This window comes from Gopherus evgoodei, chromosome 4 (genome assembly GCF_007399415.2).
Source record: "Gopherus evgoodei ecotype Sinaloan lineage chromosome 4, rGopEvg1_v1.p, whole genome shotgun sequence".
Taxonomy (NCBI): Eukaryota; Metazoa; Chordata; order Testudines; family Testudinidae; genus Gopherus; species Gopherus evgoodei.
Window position 1 is genome coordinate 109,452,940 of NC_044325.1, and position 11,522 is coordinate 109,464,461.

The following is an 11,522-nucleotide window of genomic DNA, read 5'->3' on the forward strand; positions in this document are numbered from 1 at the left end:
CCCGCTTTGCCTTGGGGATTAGGAAGTAACGGGCATAAAACCCTTTTCCCCTTAGCTCCTGGGGAACCTCCTCCACCGCCCCTATCTGAAGGAGTGAACATAAGGAGTTGCTCATGAGAGGGGTCCTTTAAGAGGGATGGGGAAGGTGGGTGTGAGGGAGGGAAGGAGAAGAACTGGAGGGAGTATCCCACCTGTACCATATGTAGGACCCAGCGGTCTGATGTTATATGGGACCACGCACAGTAGAAGTGGGACAGCTGGTTTAAAAACTAGGGGAATGGATCCAGGAACTGAGTTGGTATGCTGTCCTTGAGTGTACCTTCAAACCCCTTGCTTGTTTCCAGGCTGGGGTTTATTCTGGCCTTGGTTAGGCACGTTATTTTGCAGTCTATGCCTGCTGTTTCTGCCCCAACTGCGATAAATGTCATGCTTGGGGTGGAGTTGATACTGCCTCTGCTGCAGAGGCTGGGGCCTGAAGGGCTTCATCTGGATTGCTTATATATGCATCCCTAGCAGCTCGTGTGGCCATAGAGACTTTAGGGCCGTGTAGCCTGGAGTCTGTTTGCTCAGAAAAAAGGTCTGAACCCTCAAAGGGAAGGTCTTGGAGGGTGTTTTGGACCTCTGGAGGGAGACCCGACACCTGTAGCCATGCTGAGCATTGCGTGACCACCCGAGGCAATGGTTCTGGCTGCAGAGTCGGCCGAATCGAGGGAGGCTTGCAGCATAGTCTTAGCTATCGCCTTTCCTTCCTTGATTAATATGGCAAACTCCGAGTGCGGGTCTTGGGACAGGTGATCCTTAAACTTGGACACGGCCATCCAAGAGTTGAAATTATGTCTATTAAGGATTGCCTGCTGGTTGGCTATACGTAGTTGGAGGCCCCACGATGAGTACAGCTTTCAGCCAAAGAGGTCTAGATGCTTGGCCTTTGGAGCCAAGGCTTATTGACCCTGGCATTCCTTTTCATTAACTGCTGAAATGACCAGGGAGTCAGATGGCAGAACAAGAACTCGTAGCTCTTGGATGGGGTGAAGGATTTCCTTTCTACCCCCCTGGCCATCGGTGTGATGGAGGCTGGGGTTTGCCATATAGTATTGTAATTGGTCAGTATGATCTTTATCAGAAGGAGCGTGATTCTGGAGGTACCCTCGGGAACCAGGATATCCACCATTGGATCCTTCTGCTCAATCATTTCCTCTGCCTGGAGGCCCATGTTGAGAGCAATTCTGCGTAGCAGCTCTTGGTGAGCCTTATGGTCTATTGGTGGCAGTCCTGAGACTGATGTACCCGCCACCGCTTTGTCTGGGGAAAAGGACGATGTGCCCTGTTGATGATGGTAGACCCATGGGGTCCAGAAGGGCCACTGTCCCAGAGGTGGTTACCAAGCTGAGTGGGACTCTCTGCTGGCCATGGTCCGGTGCCTGCTATAGCTGGAGCAACTGGAGTCAGCTTCGGAGCCGGAGGATACTGATGGAGAGGACCAGGGCAGTGCTGAACCCTGAGCAGCTATAGGGTGCTGTGAGGTGCAGGCCGGGGAGCGGTGCCTGGATGATCGGGACCATGAATGGTACCAGGAGTCTCGGGACTGGGACTGGTGCCTCTCACACAGTGCCGGGGAGGTTGCTGGCACCATGCTCCGATGCCGGGTGACTGATGGCATCATGGAACGGGGTCTAGGTGTCGATGCGGGTGCCGCAGGTATATCCGCCTCTGGTGCCGTAACCTTGTGTTGGGTCGCAGGTACTAGGATGCCGAGCTTGAATGGGAATGGTACCATGAGCGGTGCTGAGACAGTGACCTCGAGTGGCGCACCATTGCCAGTTATCATCTGGACAGCACTATCTTGGGCAGTGCTGGTGGCTTCTCCCTGCATGGGAGGGGATTTGGTGCCAACAGCTCTATAAGGTCTTTTGCTATAATAATTAGAGAAATACCAATCTCCTAGATCTGGAAGGGACCTCGAAAGGTCATTGAGTCCAGCCCCCTGCCTTCACTAGCAGGACCAGGTACTGATTTTTACCCCAGATCCTTAAGTAGCCCCCTCAAGGATTGAACTCACAACCCTAGGTTTAGCATGCCAATGCTCAAACCACTAAGCTATCCCTCCCTGTCTCTTACTGCCTCAAAAGTGTCAGGCATAGAGGGGTGTTCCAGAAGTTCCTCCAGATATTCATCAGCACTGAAATCATTGGGTACCAGACTCATTGGAGCCTCTAGCACTGGAGTTGACAGTACCAGTTCTTGGCTTGGGCCTGCAACCTGTCTTTGCGTGCCAGGAGCCTCTCTAAGTGTCTTGGTAGCTCTTTGGGGAGAGCGCCCTCTTTACCCCTTCTTGTGACACTTAGTCAGTGCTGGAGAGGTGATCGGTGCTGAGGTTGGTCGCCCCACCTCGGTGCCAGCAATTTACGGTGCCTGGGCAGTGCCATATCACGCACTTCACTCCAAGGAAGCCTGGCATGGTGCATGGCCTCCATGAGCAACTACTTAAGGTGAAAGTCTTTTTCTTTCTTAGTGCACGGTTTGAAGGCCTTGCAGATTTTGCAGCACTCTGCCTGATGAGCCTATCCCGGAGACAGGAGTCGTGGGCAGGACCGGCGCTAGGGGTTTGAACGCCCTAGGCACACGGCAATTTCGCCGCCCTGCGCGCTGGTCCCGCGGCTCCAGTGGAGCTGCCGCAGTGGTGCCTGCAGAAGGTCTGGTGCTCCGCAGCTCCGGTGGAGCTGCGGCAGTCATGCCTGTGGGCGGTCCACCAGAGCTGCGTGAGGAGCCGACCGTCCGCAGGCACCACTGTGGCAGCTCCACCGGAGCTGCAGACCAGCAGACCCTCCGCAGGCACCACTGCGGCAGCTTCACCGGAGCCGCCTGCCGCCCCCTCTGGCAAAACGGTGCCCACCAATTATTCTGGCGCCCTAGGCGATTGCCTAGGCTGCCTAAATGGTAGCGCCGGCCCTGGTCATGGGGGTCACTATTAGGCATAGACTTGCGGCACGTGGCGCAAGGTTTGAAACTCTGGGTTTGTGGCATGCCCTGCAGCCCAAGGCTGGTGCTGAAACTAGCTTCCAGACACCTGAATACAATAGTATTTAACTATCTGATAACTATCTAAGAACAATGCTAACTAGAAGACTGAAAAGCTAAGGGATCACTCGCGAGCGAGAAAGAACTTTCCAACGCTGTCACGGATGGTAAAAAGGAACTGAACAGGGGTCAGGCTCACAAGGTACTATATACACTGCCATAAGGGCGACACTCTAGCGGGCTGCCCTGCTGACCCGATGGGAGCTGCTAAGGAAAAAATTTTCTGACATCCGTGAATGTAATGCACACACACCTAATTCGAATGGATGTGAACAATCACTTTACCCTTTAAAGTTTGTAAACTAAAATGTAGTTCTTGTAAATGTTCAGTGTGGTTCTTCTGGGAATGTAATCTGAATAAAGTCATCATGATTGGAAAGGTGTTATAAAACAGTGCTAAATCAGTCCCATACCCTAGCCCAACATAATTCTATGACTTGTAAAGACAACAGACAGTAGCTGTATTGTTCTTATTTAATGCTCTGTTGATCAATCTCACTTTGAACTTTCTCACTGGTGGGCTTCTTCACCTTCTTCCCTGAAGGTATCAAATTTTTTCCTGCATGTTCCAGATGTCATAGTTTGTTCTTGTCAATTATTTATGGCTATTTTATTTCCTTCACCACCTTCTGTAACTTGAGATTCTATGTAAAGGTCACAAGTGATTTCTCAGCAATGGAAACTTTATATATTATTGAAGTAGCACAATAGGACATGTGACTGAAGACATATTAAATGTATAATCCACCACCTCATCCTTTCAGAAATTCTCACAATGGATAGAAAGTTAACTGAGTATATTATCCTAAAAAGAAGTAATCATTCCTGTGCTGAAATAAGTCACTCATATATTGTCCAAGCTTTAAAAGTATTCTGGAGATGTTCTGAAAATTTCCCTTGGACAATAGCTCATACAAAACACCTGCCATGAATGAAGCTTTTGGAAGTGTCTACATTCAACAGTATTAGCCTTGACAAAAAAATGACATAGGCTGAATCATGTAATTTTTTTAATCTTATTCATTTTATTCCCATGAGCATGTACACTTTTCTAGACAAACTCCAACGAGTTTTGTAAAAAAGGGAAAGATAACTATTACGTATTGTCAGAGGGAAGGACAGCATGGCAAAGAAATATATGTGGGATAAGGCAGGAGATTTCTATGCTTCCTGTTACCTTAGATTGGAATCTCCCTATCCAGCATCTGGCATGTGGTAGGTTTGATCATCCCAAAAAGATCCCTCCCACCTTGAGTAATGAGGAGTCAGTTGTGATAAGGTGAAAAACAAATGAAGTGTTTTGAGGGAGTGGTGTACAATGAATGGGGCAAAGAAAAGGAGGGAGTAAACAGTAAAATTATGCAATACAGTGATTTTCCCAAAATAAACCCTATAAACAGGTAAGTAAACCCCTTAATAGAAACCTCCTTCTACAGACCAAACATTGATTATTGCTTGGGACCTCAGTCCTCCGGCTAGCTGAAAGCCATTGGAGAGGAGCTCCAGGGAGTCCCTTGATGTTCCTCTGAGTCTGTAGAAGAGTAGGTGGTATGTCAGGGGACAGCAGCGGAAGGTGGATGATGGTAAGTGGAATATGGCTGTCTGTCCTTCTCTTCTCCTTGTAGATTATGACAAACTAGAAGCAGAGCTGTGGAAGGAAAACCATAGCCCCCTCTACCACTAGGATGGGTAGGTGAGTGCAAGTCAGACCCTTACTGTCACTCCGATGGACAGCAGCTGAGCAGTGCTCGGGGCAGACTTATATAATCTGGCCCAGGAAACTCTGTAGAAGGAGCAGAAAACCCCTTCTAGGAAACTGTGGAAAAAGCAGTAAAAACCAGTTCTATCCAGAAGTCGTTTACCACTTCTGAAGAGAAATAAAAGGCGTGAAAACTGTGATCAGATGAATCACATGGGCACAAATTCCATTTTGAAAATCAATATGGGATCCTGAAATTTATACAAAACATACAAAATGGACATAACCCAACAGTTGTTATGCTGATTAGCATTTTACAGTATGGTATCCACCCAAAGGGAAACATTTTAATTTTTTTTAAATTTGAAACAAAATCCATTCAGTACATTTTGTCCTATTATAACAAAATAGCTTGAAGGGCAAAATGACTGGAGATAAACAATTAACATTTGATATGAAAAAAGGAAGTTCCTTGTAACAACACTTTGGATTTGGCAGGCATGAGGGTTTAAGAATCTCACCTTATCTTTAAACACTGATTGGTATGATTTTTTGGCCCTTTTTAACTGATTTCCTAAGGGAAGAAAGAATGTGCGGCTGTGGCTAACTTTGCAAGACAGTATGCCAGCCAACTGCCTTAGGACCTGTACAGTTAAAGTGCAAGCAGTATGAAGCAGGGTGCTGATAATTTACAATTTCATGCAAATATCCCTTTAGTATTCCTCAATGGGATTCATCTGTTCCATGTATAAAGTTGTCAATTCAGTGAGGTGCATACTTGGGTGAAATTCAGGGTTGTTCTTACAGAATATGATTTTTTTTCTTTTAAAAGCTTAAATTCCATAATTTTATAAAGTTCTTAAGTTCACAAAGGCAAGTGTTTACATTACAATGTATATAATCATGCAGTTAAAGATACTCTCAAATAATGCAATTTTTTCTACAACCTTGTAAGAGCTGCAGAGAGTGAGGTAGGACCCCAGCCTTATTTACTGTACATCTTATCCATAAACTATTTTCACAAACTGCATGTGTTTCTTACTAATTGTACACAGTAAGTATCATACAGGTGTCTACAGCCAACAGAAAAAATGGCATAATATATAGTATTATCCAAAGTTCAACCTAGTATTTGAGGGTGGTATAGTGATGCATATGTGCACATAAGCAGTGTTAAGGCTGCACATTCTGTTTTAACATTGTTATTTCCTGACTTCAGCATGTTTGAAGGTAGAATCTTTATTGCTCTTACTGGAGTTTTTTAAATGGTGTTTGTGCAGGAAACATACTTGACACTGACATCACATGCATCAACTGCAAGGTACATGAACCCCTTGCATATATAGTCTTTTTCATCCACAGATCTCCAAGCGTTTTACATAGGCAGGTAAGTATCTTCAGTTTACAGATAGATCAAAGGCCACAGCACTCACTCGTAGAACCCAATTCTATTGATTCTCAGCAGGGTCAGGGGTGAAAGTAACTCAAAGGACTTACCGGTACGCCGAGTCCTGAGCAGGAGCGAGGCCTCAACCAGAAGAGACGGCGCTTTTAGAGCATTGGGTCTTTTAAATCAAGATTTAAAGGGCCCTGGGCTCTGGCTGCGGTAGTGGCGGCTAGGAGCCCGGGGCCTTTAAATCACTGCCAGAGCTACCAATTGCATAGGTAGCTGGGAGCCCAGGGGCTCGGGGGCCATTTAAAGGGCCCAGGACTCCAGCCGCTGCTGGGAGCCCCAGGCCCTTTAAAATGCTGCCTGAGGAAGCTGGTCTGGTACGGCGTAGCGGTCCTTGACAGTACGCCATACTGGCTTACTTTCATCTCTGAGCAAGGGTTGTCTTATCTTTTGGGCCTAACCTCTCTCAGACAATATCCAAAAAGCTAGGCTTATTGTGGAAACTTGGAAGTGAGCCTGGGCATTCCAATAAGACAGACGATTAGGGTATCTAATGAGGAAAGGTACAGTTTCAGTCACAAATCATGAAAGTCCTTTCAATTTGTCCAGAAAAGGATGACAAAGCATCAGAATAAAGTGCTGTCCTCACAGTTGCAGGATAATAGCTCCAGTTAAACCCATGACTGCCCTGTTTGTGAAATCCCATGATCTAATAAAACCTAATTACGGCTAAAACAGAAGTCAGAGTATTAACACATCTTCTAGAGTCTTAAGAACACCCTGCATCCAGCTTACCTCCAGAGGAGTCCAAATGTTCTGGTTCTTTCATGTATACTATTTGACAGTTGGGATTTTATTCTTCTGTTAAACAATGTTTAAAAAAGAAAATTAACTTAGGTATTATTGCAACTTCACCTCTTTTGGGATTTGACCAGTGTGGTTTCTGACCAAGTCGTGGAACTGCTGATATGGTCTTCATAGCACGGCAGCTTCAAGAAAAGTGTTGAGAGCAAAACCGACCACTGTAGATGGCTTTTATTGATCTAACTAAAGCCTTTGACTCAGTGAATTGCCGTGCCCTCTGGACTGTACTTTCTAAGATTGATTGTCCTGATAAATGTCCTAAAATTGCTTTATGATAAGATGAAAGCGACTGTTCTGAGCAGCATTGGCTCTCAGAGAGAACCTTTCTAAGTACAAACAGGAGTCAAACAGGGCTGTATCATTGCTCCAACCATGTTTGTGGTTTTTACTGCTGTTACTCTTCACCTAATTGCTGGGAACTTTACAGCTAGCATTGAAATCACTTACAGAATGGACGGAAAGCTTTTCAGGCTTAGCAGGCTGAAAGCCAAGAGTAAGGAACTTCAGCAAGCTGATGACAATGCAATCTTTGCCCACTCTGAGAAAGATCTTCAAACTATCTTTAATGTGTTTGCTGATGCTTATGTATGTTTTGGCCTCATTCTTAATATCAAGAAGACTAAAGTGCTCTCTCAGCCCTCTCTGAATGAGGTATTACATGACCCATCTATCAAAATCAATGGAGTGGCACTGGAGAATGTTGATCATTTCCTCTACCTTGGAAGTCATCTTTCATCCAAGGCAGATATTGATGCAGAAATTCAGCATCGCCTGAGCTGTGCCAGTGTAGCTTTTTGTCATTTATGGCACAGGGTCTTTGAAGATCATGACATTCTAACAGACACCAAGCTTCTTGTTTATCAAGCTGTTATTCTCCCAACATTGTTGTATGGGTCTGAAATTTGGACAACCTATAGACACCACTTGAAAGTCCTTGAGAGGCACCATCAATGCTGCCTTTGTAAGATTCTGTAGATCAAATGGGAAGACAAATGCACCAATATTAGTGTTCTGGAAGAGGCAAAAGACCACCAGTATTGAGGCATCTGTCAGCAATTCCACTGGACTGGTCACATTGTCTGGATGCCAGACCATCGCCTCCCAAAACAGGTCCTGTTCTCTCAGCTGAAAGAAGGTTACTGTAACGTGGGTGGACAACGGAAGCATTATAAGGACTTGCTGAAGGACAACCTAAAAAAAATGTAATATTGACATTGATACTTGGGAGACACTTGCCCAGGATTGCTTAAAATGGAGTGAAGTCCTACGTGACGTTCCCCTGCATTTTGAACTTGCTCGCCAACAAGCCGAAGAGTACAAGAGGAGCAGGAGAAAGGAGAGACTGGTCTCCAGTCATGGTCAACAGCCTTCTGCTGAGCCTGAAAACTTCTGCCCTCAGTGTAATAGAACTTGTGATTCAAGGATTGGCCTTATTAGCCACCTGAGGACCCATAACTCCCATGGAAAATGATCATACTCGGGAATGAGTGATCACCTGTCATCATCAGTACCAAAGTTAGGACGACACAGGAGTACCTGACTTCCCATCCTTTGCTCCTATGATAAATAAGACCATGGTGTGCCTGAAGGTATAGGATGGCACATTTGTGCTGTTTCCAAACTTCAGCTGAAACTCTCAACTCTGAGGGCTTGGCTACACTGGAGAGTTGCAGCGCTGGTGGTGGGTTTACAGCACTGCAACTTAGTAACCGTCCACATCTGCAAGGCACATCCAGCGCTGCAACTCCCTGGCTGCAGTGCTGGCTGTACACCTGGTCTGCTTGGGGTATAACGATTGCAGCACTGGTTATGCAGCACTGCTCTTCAAGTGTGGCCACCAAAAGCGCTTTAATTGGCCTCCAGGGTATTGGGAGGTATCCCAGAATACCTGTTCAGCCACTCTGCTCATCAGTTCGCACTCTACTGCCCTGGCCTCAGGTGACCCGCCCATTAAATGCCCCGGGAATTTTAAAAATCCCCTTCCCGTTTGCTCAGCCAGGTGTGGAGTGCAATCAATCAGTGACCATGCCTCCACGCTCCAAACGAGCCCCAGCATGGAGCAATGGCGAGTTGATGGACCTCATCAGTGTTTTTGGTGAGGAAGCTGTGCAGTCACAGATGCGCTCCAGCCATAGGAATTATGATACCTATGGGCAGCTATCAAAGGCCATGATGGAAAGGGGTCATGGCCGGGACATGGTGCAGTGCAAGGTTAAAGTAAAGGAGCTGCGGAGTGCCTACTGCAAAGCTCGCGAGGGAAACGGCCGCTCAGGTGCTGCCCCCACGACCTGCCATTTTTACAAGGAGCTGGACATGATACTTGGGGGTGACCCCACTGCCAATCCATGGACCACTATGGACAGTTGAGAGCGGGGAGAGGAGAGGGAAGTGTGTAGGGGGGAGGAAACCGAGAGTGAGGGTACTGGGGAGGGGGGAGACACCCCGGAGTCCCAGGAGACATGCAGCCAGGAGCTCTTCTCAAACCAGGAGGAAGCTAGCCAGTTGCAGCAGCTGGAACTTGTTGATGAAGCAGCAGCAGAGGAGCGGGTTCCTGGTAAGCAGCTTTTATTTTCAGGATGGAAATGTTTCAGGAGAAGAGGGGGGGTTATGGCTGCATGCATGCATGCCTGCCTAGATGTAGAATAGCCCACCGATGTGGTCTATCACGTCGTGGTAATCGGCCTCAGTAATCTCTTCAAAAGTTTCTGCCAGAGCGTGGGCAATGCACTTGCACAAGTTTATAGGGAGAGCCACTGTGGTCCTTGTCCCAGTCAGGCTAACACGTCTGCACCACTGTGCCACGAGGGGTGGGGGGACCATTGCTGCACACAGGCAAGCTGCATAGGGGCCCGGGTGGAATCCGCATTGCTGTAGAAGACCCTCCCTTGCTTCCCAGGTAACCCGCAGCAGTGAGATATCTTCCAGGATTAACTCCTGTGGAAAATGTAAGGATAGTGTTCACTGCATGTCCCCCCGCAGCTCTCTGCTTTCCCAACACACAGAAACCCCAGTGCAGCCCTGAACCAATCAGTTCCCCTTCCCAGGTGAGCTGCGGCAGCGAGATGGCTTCCAGGAGTAACTCCTGTGGAAAACGTAGGGATAGTGTTCACTGCCTGTCCCCATGCAGCTCTCTGCTTTCCCCAACGTACAGAAACCCCAGCGCAGCCTTCAATCAGTTCCCCTTCCCAGGTGAACCGCGGCAGCGAGATGGCTTCCAGGATTAATTAACTCCTGCACTCATTACCCCTTACTCACCTTGTCTTCACTGCTGTGGGCTCTCTGTGCTGTGTTTGGTATGTGGAAATTATGCATAAGTGCAGACTGTGAACTCCTTCACTGTGATTATACACAATGCTGCCTTTCTGTTAAATGTTTCAATTTTTGTCTTTTTTCTAATAATAGTGTCCTTGACTACTGCTAGAAATGAACTGGCCTTATCACAGACTGCTGAAAAGCTACAAAACCTGAGGAAAAAGCCACGGAAAAGCAAAGAAGATATGGTGAAAGCAGTTATGAATCAGTCTGCCAGAGAGAGTAAGAAGCTGCAGGACTGGAGAAAGAAAATGCAGCACTGGAGGGAAAGAGAAAGCAGGAGAAAGGAATTGGCTAAGAAGAAAAGCACGAAGCAGCTGATAAGCCTCCTGGCACACCAAACGGACTGTATCCAGTCACTTGTATCCATGCAGGCAGACCACTACCATGCTGCCTCCCACCCCGGTAACAAAGCTCTCTCCCTTGTACCCCAATTTCAGCTCAAAACCCCTTCTCCAGCATCCAGGTTCTTACCACCACCAGCTGCCCCCTACACCTGTAGGTTCATCCACCAGCCCTGAGAACTACGACCCTTACCCTCTGCACTCAACCCCCATCACCATGCAGCATTTTAATCCTGAAGTGCAGCAGCCATTGCATTGCACTCCAGGCAGGACATATTCAAACCTCTGACTGTACAGTTCACCACCCTACCCCCCTGCCCTTTTACTTACTTTCTTTTCAATAAATGATTTCTTGGCTTTTAAAACAGTTTTTATTATTGCAGAAAGTGAAAGATACCGTACCCAAGGAAAAAACAGGCACTGCAAATCATTGTAACCATTGCACTTCACTCCTGTGCAAGGCACCAAACATCACTGTTCGCTTTCAGCCTCAAATTCCTCCGTCAAGGCATCCCTAACCCTTGTAGCCCTTTGCTGGGCCTCTCTAGTAGCCCTGCTCTCTGGCTGTGCAAATTCAGCCTCCAGGCGTTGAACCTCGGAGGTCCATTCCTGACTGAATGCTTCACCCTTCCCTTCACAAATATAACCACCGGGATGCTGCTTTTCCCCAAGTCTAGCTTCCCATAAAAAGAACACCAGCGCCCTTTTAAACGGCCAAAAGCACACTCCACAGTCATTCGGCACCGGCTCAGCCTGTAGTTGAACCGGTCCTTGCTCCTGTCAAGCTTCCCTGTATACGGTTTCATGAGCCAAGGCATTAACGGGTAAGCGG